At 64.7% G+C, this 7,500-nt stretch overlaps 1 non-coding gene across 1 annotated transcript; it reads right to left on the bottom strand.

Annotated features, from left to right (window-relative positions):
* Window positions 1-155: 155 nt before the first annotated feature.
* On the bottom strand, window positions 156-313 carry LOC132931479 (5.8S ribosomal RNA). Its single transcript, XR_009662655.1, has one exon. It is a non-coding gene; the product is annotated as a 5.8S ribosomal RNA (ribosomal RNA).
* Between the last annotated feature and the right edge of the window lie 7,187 nt (window positions 314-7,500).

The following is a 7,500-nucleotide window of genomic DNA, read 5'->3' as shown; positions in this document are numbered from 1 at the left end:
GACGACCGGAGGCGGGCGCCGTCGCCGTCGCCGCGAGGCAGACGGCGGGGCGTCGTTCCCCGGTCGAACCGCCAATCTCGCGCAGCCGGAGCGGCCGACGGTCTCCCGTCGGACGCCTGCCGGCGGCGCATCGGTCTGGCCGAGTATCCGGTATACGACCCTCAGACAGGCGTGGCCCGGGACCCGCGGGTCACCGAGGCCGCAATGTGCGTTCGACTGGTCGATGTTCGTATAACCTGCGGATTACACGACGACGCGCAGATAGCTGCGGTCTTCATCGATCCACGAGCCAAGTGATCCGCCGTTCGGGGTCGGGTGTTTTTTTTGTTTGTCGACGAAATTTCTGCGCCACGCGTGCGCGCGGCGCAAGGTCTTTCGACGGTAACCATCTTTCGGTCGACGCTTGGTCGGGGGTCGCGGCGCGCGGGCGGTCGGCGAGCTAGTCGCGAGCGCACGCGGCCACGGGGTCGGATTAGGCGCGCGCGAGACCGGCGTGGGACGCCGGTGCCGCGGGCCCGTCTCTAATGATCCTTCCGCAGGTTCACCTACGGAAACCTTGTTACGACTTTTACTTCCTCTAAACGGCCGAGTTCGGTCATCTTCCCGGTCGCGCGACGACCCAGCCCCCGAGGGGGCCGAATAACGCGCGTCCAGTCCGAAGACCTCACTGCGGTCGTTCAATCGGTAGTAGCGACGGGCGGTGTGTACAAAGGGCAGGGACGTAATCAACGCGAGCTGATGACTCGCGCTTACTGGGAATTCCTCGTTCACGTGGAAAAATTGCAAGCCACGATCCCTAAGCACGAAGGAGGTTCAGCGGGTTACCCGGAAGCCTGTCGGCCCAGGAATGTTAACACACGCTGATTCCTTCAGTGTAGCGCGCGTGCGGCCCAGAACATCTAAGGGCATCACAGACCTGTTATCGCTCAGTCTCGTGCGGCTATTTTCGTCCGCCGCCTGTCCCTCTAAGAAGAGTTTAAGCTCCTGGGAGCCGGCGGTAGCCCTAGTAACGTATCGTGATCCGCCGGCGACGGCCGCGAACACGGCGCGCTTCACCGCGGAGCCCGACGCACGACTGACGCGCGCCGACCAGAGGTTGCCCCCCGGCCGACACACGCCCGCCGCACGCAGGGACGCGGATGGCGCGGCCGCGCCCGACGACCGCCGTGGACGACGGGCGAACGCGTTCGGGGATACCGGGCCGAGCCGACGGAGACGCGAACACGGACGGCCGAAACCGCCCGCGCCGCGCCCACCGCCGACCCGGGTTTACCCGCCTAGTTAGCAGGACAGAGTCTCGTTCGTTATCGGAATTAACCAGACAGATCGCTCCACCAACTAAGAACGGCCATGCACCACCACCCACCGAATCAAGAAAGAGCTCTCAATCTGTCAATCTTTCCGGTGTCCGGGCCTGGTGAGGTTTCCCGTGTTGAGTCAAATTAAGCCGCAGGCTCCACTCCTGGTGGTGCCCTTCCGTCAATTCCTTTAAGTTTCAACTTTGCAATCATACTTCCCCCGGAACCGAAAAGCTTCGGTTTCCCGGAAGCTGCCCGCCGGGTCGTTAATGAAACGCCGGCGGATCGCTAGCTGGCATCGTTTACAGTTAGAACTAGGGCGGTATCTGATCGCCTTCGAACCTCTAACTTTCGTTCTTGATCATACGAGAACGTACTTGGCAAATGCTTTCGCGTCAGTTCGTCTCGAGACGATCCAAGAATTTCACCTCTAACGTCTCGGTACGAATGCCCCCGCCCGTCTCTGTTGATCATTACCTCCGGTCCCGAAAACCGGCCCGGCGGGACGCGCGGGCGACTGGCGCCCGCGGCCCGGCGGCCCGCGCACGGAAACGCCCCGGAGGGCGATTTCGCGCGCCCGCGAAGGGCGGAGATGCGCGGGACCGAGGTCTTGTTCCATTATTCCATGCGACCAGTATTCAGGGCCTTTTGACGAGACGGCCGTGAAGCCGCCCCGCCAGATTTGAGCCTGCTTTGAGCACTCTAATTTGTTCAAAGTAAACGTGTCGGCCCGCCGACGGCACTCGGTGAAGAGCACCGCGCAGCAAGATTGGAGTAGGCGGCCGCCGTCGTCGAACCCCGACGGCCAAGCGACGCGTGGCCGCGTGGCGCGCCGGAAGCACGAGACACGTGTCCGCCTGCCGACAATACGTCCGGCCGACGTGCCGGTAACTAACACCCCGAGACGGCTGACGAGCGCGACGACGGCCGCGCCGACGGGACACGTGGTCCCGCGACACGACCGGCCGCGACACGCCGGACCGCCAGGGTGGTCCGGCACCGCCCAGACACAGATCCGACTACGAGCTTTTTAACCGCAACAACTTTAATATACGCTATTGGAGCTGGAATTACCGCGGCTGCTGGCACCAGACTTGCCCTCCAATTGATCCTCGTTTAAAGGTTTTAAAGTGTTCTCATTCCGATTACGGGGCCTCGGATGAGTCCCGTATCGTTATTTTTCGTCACTACCTCCCCGTTCCGGGAGTGGGTAATTTGCGCGCCTGCTGCCTTCCTTGGATGTGGTAGCCGTTTCTCAGGCTCCCTCTCCGGAATCGAACCCTGATTCCCCGTTACCCGTTACCACCACGGTAGGCATGGAACCTACCGTCGACAGTTGATAAGGCAGACATTTGAAAGATGCGTCGCCGGTACGGAGACCGTGCGATCAGCTCGAAGTTATTCAGAGTCACCAGGTCTTTGCGCGGGCCGCGATCGGGACGCGCACGAAGCGCGCCGCGACGGGCCGGTTTTGATCTAATAAAAGCGTTCCTCCCGCACGCGACACCCGAGGGCGCCGCGACGGTCGGAACTCTGTCGGCATGTATTAGCTCTAGAATTACCACAGTTATCCAAGTAACTTGGGTACGATCTAAGGAACCACAACTGATTTAATGAGCCTTTCGCGGTTTCACCTTAATGCGGCTTGCACTGAGACATGCATGGCTTAATCTTTGAGACAAGCATATGACTACTGGCAGGATCAACCAGGGATCTCGGTTTTACAACAACTGCGCCCCGTGTGACGCGCGCGCTGACGCACGACGCGACACCCGGGACGCGTGCTTCCGAGCGCCGGTCCGCCCGGGGGCGGGCCGACGCCGAGGGCGGTCGCACGACAGCGAGACCGCTGGGGTCCCGGCGTGCGACCGACCGCGGTTCGTGTGAGAATACGAGGGCCCGACGGGAGCGCTGTGGACACGCGCGGGCACCCGACCCGACCGCAATCGCCGCGGCCGTGATGGCGTTGGCTAGAGCGGCCGACTTGTGGCGGGCGCCACACGCGATACGCACCCGTCGCAACGTAACTCGCGTTGACGAGAGTTGAGGGAGACCGGCGGACCGCCGTCCTGTGCGGACGGCACCCGCCGGAATCGCCTCTCTCGCCCGTTTTGTAAAGGTCCCCAGCCGAGATCGTGGGGGAAGCCGGGACGCGACGCGAAGTCCGTCGTCCCGGGGCTTCGCCCCGGCGACCGCCGGGCACGGCGACGATGGCCGGCCGCGGCGGGAATGTTCTGGCGTCGAGAGTTCGTATCTTGCGAAACGGTAACGGGAGTCGTCATCGGTTGAGCGATGTGTGTCGCGCTGCCGACCCACCGGTAGGAGGGCCCGCAGCGCCAGTCGAGGTTTGCCACTCGGCGTGCGAGATGGGTCGGTCGCCGAAACGTGGACGGATACCAACTCGGCGCCGATGCCGGGCACGCCCTCGCCAAGAACTGGCGGGGCGAGAACGGCACGGCTGAGTTGGACGCGTCGGCTTCGGCGTCGCCCGTGGCTTTGCTGTCGTGTACCGTGATCGGTGATCCGACGGCCGGCTGATCGCCGACCGACCGACCGGCCGCTCACAAATATACAAAAACTCGGGTCCAACCGTCCGCCATGCAAAACCGCACGTGCGTAGCGGTCATCGCGCCGACACGCGGTCCACGCGTCCATGACGGTGCGTAGCGGTGTTCCGGGTACTCGTGTCGACGCGCGTAGCGGCGTGCCGAGGTCGGACCGTGAACTGAAAAAATGTCGAAAACCCTACGACCGATATCACTTTCGGATAGGTTTAGACGATTCCGACGAGAATACCTCTGAGGTTCGTCGACGTAAAAACAACCGGTAACGAGTTATTCCGCTGGCAACGAAAAGAAGTTAAAAATTCGATTTCGACGTCGGCCGAACTCGAAACGCCCGGGATGCCGGTACGTGACCTACCCCGACACCGCGGACTAACGCGTTACTCGATCCTAGAAAATTTTTTTTTTCCAAATCTAAACCCGTCGCGACGGCCGTACCCGCCGCGGCACCGGTACGGACGACGACCGCCGTGCCCGGACCGCGGAGGTCGGACTCGGGGAAAAAAAAAAATTTTCAATCTCGACGCGACCGCCGTGACCGACGCGTACGACGCGTACCCGGACCGTAGGTCAGCGTCCGGAGAGCCGCGGGAAAAAAAAAATTTCGACACGGCAGAGGTGCCGCGCTCCGCCGGCGACGCGATACGGGCACAGGGCAAGCGCCACGGTCGGTCCGCGGTCTCCGGGTGACTTACGGGGAAAATGAAATTTCACCGCCTACGCCCCCGTGCGCCGAGGGTTACCGGGGACCGGACGACCGCTCCGCCGGGGCCGCGGTCGGGGTCCCGGGGAAAAAAAAAATAATTTTTAAACTCGACGCGACCGACGCGTACGACGCGTTCCTACACCGACCGTGGGCGCCCGGATCGCCGGAGGAGGAAAAAAATTTTCGACCCGGCCGAGGGGCAGCGCTCCGCGGGCGACCGCCGGGGTACCGGGCGACCCGCGGGGAAAATCAGATTTCGCCGTCAGCGTGCCGTGCCCGACGGGGAACCGGCGAACCGACGACCGCACCGCCGGGTCGGAGAAAAAAAAAAAAAATTATTTTTCATCCCGAGTCCGCGCGGTCGACCGACGCGAACGACGCGTGCCGCGACCCACGGCGGGCGTCCGGAGCGCAGGTGGAGAAAAAAAATTTTTCGGCCCGTCCGGGCGACGACGGCACGGCGCTCGCCGGTCGCGGTTCCCGCGGGAAACTTCGCCGGGGACGACGTCTCACGGTCCCCGCGGCTGACCCGGCGCCGGCGAACCCAACACCCGGCGGACCTTAGCGGTCCTAAGAGCGCGCCCCGTAGACGTGGTGCGTAGCGGTACGCACCAAATACTCACGCCGTGCGTAGTGGTGCCGCAACTCCCTCACTGTCCTTATCCTTTTCCCGGGCACGGGCGACCCCGAGTACCGGGACCCCTCGGGAGCCGGCCGACGCGTACGGTCCGCGGTCCCCGGGCCCGCTACCCGGCGGGATCCGATTCCGCCGCCTACGCCCCCGTGCGCCGAGGGTTACCGGGGACCGGACGACCGCTCCGCCGGGGCCGCGGTCGGGGTCCCGGGGAAAAAAAAAATAATTTTTAAACTCGACGCGACCGACGCGTACGACGCGTGCCTACACCGACCGTGGGCGCCCGGATCGCCGGAGGAGGAAAAAAATTTTCGACCCGGCCGAGGGGCAGCGCTCCGCGGGCGACCGCCGGGGTACCGGGCGACCCGCGGAGAAAATCAGATTTCGCCGTCAGCGTGCCGTGCCCGACGGGGAACCGGCGAACCGACGACCGCACCGCCGGGTCGGAGAAAAAAAAAAAAAATTATTTTTCATCCCGAGTCCGCGCGGTCGACCGACGCGAACGACGCGTGCCGCGACCCACGGCGGGCGTCCGGAGCGCAGGTGGAGAAAAAAAATTTTTCGGCCCGTCCGGGCGACGACGGCACGGCGCTCGCCGGTCGCGGTTCCCGCGGGAAACTTCGCCGGGGACGACGCCTCACGGTCCCCGCGGCTGACCCGGCGCCGGCGAACCCAACACCCGGCGGACCTTAGCGGTCCTAAGAGCGCGCCCCGTAGACGTGGTGCGTAGCGGTACGCACCAAATACTCACGCCGTGCGTAGTGGTGCCGCAACTCCCTCACTGTCCTTATCCTTTTCCCGGGCACGGGCGACCCCGAGTACCGGGACCCCTCGGGAGCCGGCCGACGCGTACGGTCCGCGGTCCCCGGGCCCGCTACCCGGCGGGATCCGATTCCGCCGCCTACGCCCCCGTGCGCCGAGGGTTACCGGGGACCGGACGACCGCTCCGCCGGGGCCGCGGTCGGGGTCCCGGGGAAAAAAAAAAAAATTTTTAAACTCGACGCGACCGCCGCGACCGACGCGTACGACGCGTGCCTACACCGACCGTGGGCGCCCGGATCGCCGGAGGAGGAAAAAAATTTTCGACCCGGCCGAGGGGCAGCGCTCCGCGGGCGACCGCCGGGGTACCGGGCGACCCGCGGAGAAAATCAGATTTCGCCGTCAGCGTGCCGTGCCCGACGGGGAACCGGCGAACCGACGACCGCACCGCCGGGTCGGAGAAAAAAAAAAAAAATTATTTTTCATCCCGAGTCCGCGCGGTCGACCGACGCGAACGACGCGTGCCGCGACCCACGGCGGGCGTCCGGAGCGCAGGTGGAGAAAAAAAATTTTTCGGCCCGTCCGGGCGACGACGGCACGGCGCTCGCCGGTCGCGGTTCCCGCGGGAAACTTCGCCGGGGACGACGTCTCACGGTCCCCGCGGCTGACCCGGCGCCGGCGAACCCAACACCCGGCGGACCTTAGCGGTCCTAAGAGCGCGCCCCGTAGACGTGGTGCGTAGCGGTACGCACCAAATACTCACGCCGTGCGTAGTGGTGCCGCAACTCCCTCACTGTCCTTATCCTTTTCCCGGGCACGGGCGACCCCGAGTACCGGGACCCCTCGGGAGCCGGCCGACGCGTACGGTCCGCGGTCCCCGGGCCCGCTACCCGGCGGGATCCGATTCCGCCGCCTACGCCCCCGTGCGCCGAGGGTTACCGGGGACCGGACGACCGCTCCGCCGGGGCCGCGGTCGGGGTCCCGGGGAAAAAAAAAAAAATTTTTAAACTCGACGCGACCGCCGCGACCGACGCGTACGACGCGTGCCTACACCGACCGTGGGCGCCCGGATCGCCGGAGGAGGAAAAAAATTTTCGACCCGGCCGAGGGGCAGCGCTCCGCGGGCGACGCGATTCGGCCACCGGGGAAACGCGACGGTCGGTCCGCGGTCTCCGGGTGACTTACGGGTAAACTGAAATTTCGCCGCCTACGCCCGGTACGCCGAGCGATAACGGGGACCCGACGACCTCGCCGCCCGGTCCGCGGTCGGTGTCGGGGGAAAAAAAAAAAAATTTTAAATCTCGACACAACCGCCTTGACAGACGCGTACGACTCGTACCCGGACCGAAGGTGAGCGTCCGGGGCGCCGGAGGAGAAATAAAATTTTCGACCCACCCGGCCGAGGGGCCGCGCTCAGCGGGCGACGCCGGACGACCGCCGGGGTACCGGGCGACCCGCAGGAAAATTAGATTTCGCTGACCCGGTACCGTACCCGACTGGGAACCGACGACCGCTGCGCACGGGGCCGCAGTCGGACTC

Source organism: Rhopalosiphum padi, unplaced genomic scaffold (assembly GCF_020882245.1).
Source record: "Rhopalosiphum padi isolate XX-2018 unplaced genomic scaffold, ASM2088224v1 scaffold1, whole genome shotgun sequence".
Lineage (NCBI taxonomy): Eukaryota > Metazoa > Arthropoda > Insecta > Hemiptera > Aphididae > Rhopalosiphum > Rhopalosiphum padi.
The sequence above is the reverse complement of the archived record's forward strand: the minus strand, read 5'-3'. Positions and strand labels throughout refer to the sequence as shown.